The sequence below is a fragment of the Chiloscyllium plagiosum genome, unplaced genomic scaffold (genome assembly GCF_004010195.1).
Source record: "Chiloscyllium plagiosum isolate BGI_BamShark_2017 unplaced genomic scaffold, ASM401019v2 scaf_62273, whole genome shotgun sequence".
Lineage (NCBI taxonomy): Eukaryota > Metazoa > Chordata > Chondrichthyes > Orectolobiformes > Hemiscylliidae > Chiloscyllium > Chiloscyllium plagiosum.
In genome coordinates, this window is record NW_025152479.1 from 1 (window position 1) to 1,396 (window position 1,396).

A 1,396-nucleotide genomic window follows, 5' to 3' on the forward strand; every position below is an offset into this window, starting at 1 on the left:
AATCCGAAGTAAGATAATCGTGCTAATTGACATCTGCTCACTAGAAATCACATTCTATTTTTCATGTTGAGTAACTGCTACTTAGCAAGGACAATGTTTTTAATGGAATCACTCTTTTATTTCACGTTAGGGAATTTGGTTTGTATTATTTAAATTAAAGTTTGTTACTGTGTAAAATGATCAAATAGATCTCAATTTCTGAACAAAACTGGTAATGTTGTCATCCACCTTGAAATGTGGTGTCTACTTCATTCAGCCACACGGGTATTAGAACGAACCGTCTGTTAATGACATGCGTATAAAGACATTTCAAATCAGTTTTCATGTTTAAGCTGCATAAATCTGCAGTACACAGTTGATACACAGTTTCGATTCAGTCCCTGCAGTTAACTTGCTGACTTCTCCAGTTGTTCATAGTTCAATATGACGCATCAAGTGTGTGCATAACGAGAGGGAGCTTGCTTCCCACATCTTGTCCACATCGGTAATTCTCTACTGTGCATTTACAGCCAGTTCTCGGGTGCCCCTGCACCCAGCCCCTACCACTTTTGAAATACCTCCATTGTTTCGTGCTGTCTCTCTGTGCTCTTTTTACCAAGGTGAATCATTTCTACCCAACTGCTACAAATTTCATCTGACAAAACGCTCATGAAGAATCGCATGCATCAACATGCACTTCGCATCTCTCGTTATTTGGTTCTCCTGGATCTCTTTCATACGATAAAAGTTCACTGCAACTTGACTTGGAAAAGACAATCGCGTTCCTGTTCATTGTCCCAATTCAATCTACATTTCAATGCAGTTTAGGCAACAGACTCAAATTATTCTTTGAGATTTTATTATAGCGTAGATGCATATAAACAGACCATTGGACAGCTGTGATCATCCAAAGATAGCAAAATTTAAAATCGCTGATAACAGCGACGAGAGTGGGATTCGAACCCACGCGTGCAGAACACAATGGATTAGCAATCCATCGCCTTAACCTCTCAGCCACCTCATCGCGTAAATTCCGGGCACATTTGACCTTATGAATAAGTGAATTGCGTAAATTATGCTGAGCAGCAGATATTTCTCCATATTGGTGAAATGATAAATAGTACAGGACGGTTCCAATAGTATCGTCTTACCTCTGAGTTGTGGGGCAAACAGACTCCCACTGTGACACTCTGCTCACAGTGATCTGAACAAAAATGAAGAAATGACGATGTAACAAGTCTGTTGAAATCTGTGAAGATTTGAAGCCAACGGACTGAAGAGCCCGTGACATCAGGAGGTGTAAAGTTGTCTGTGAGGAATTGTTTTCCAGACTGGAGGAGAGCGCATAGTGCTCAATGTCATTATTCAGAACACCTTTCTTCCACTCAGATATTTTTGACATGCACTTGTGTACAGG

General features: G+C 40.3%; 1 non-coding gene across 1 annotated transcript; it reads right to left on the reverse strand.

The window, feature by feature from the left end:
* Positions 1-921: 921 nt before the first annotated feature.
* On the reverse strand, positions 922-1,003 carry trnas-gcu. The gene has a single exon. It is a non-coding gene; the product is annotated as a tRNA-Ser (tRNA).
* Positions 1,004-1,396: the final 393 nt, after the last annotated feature.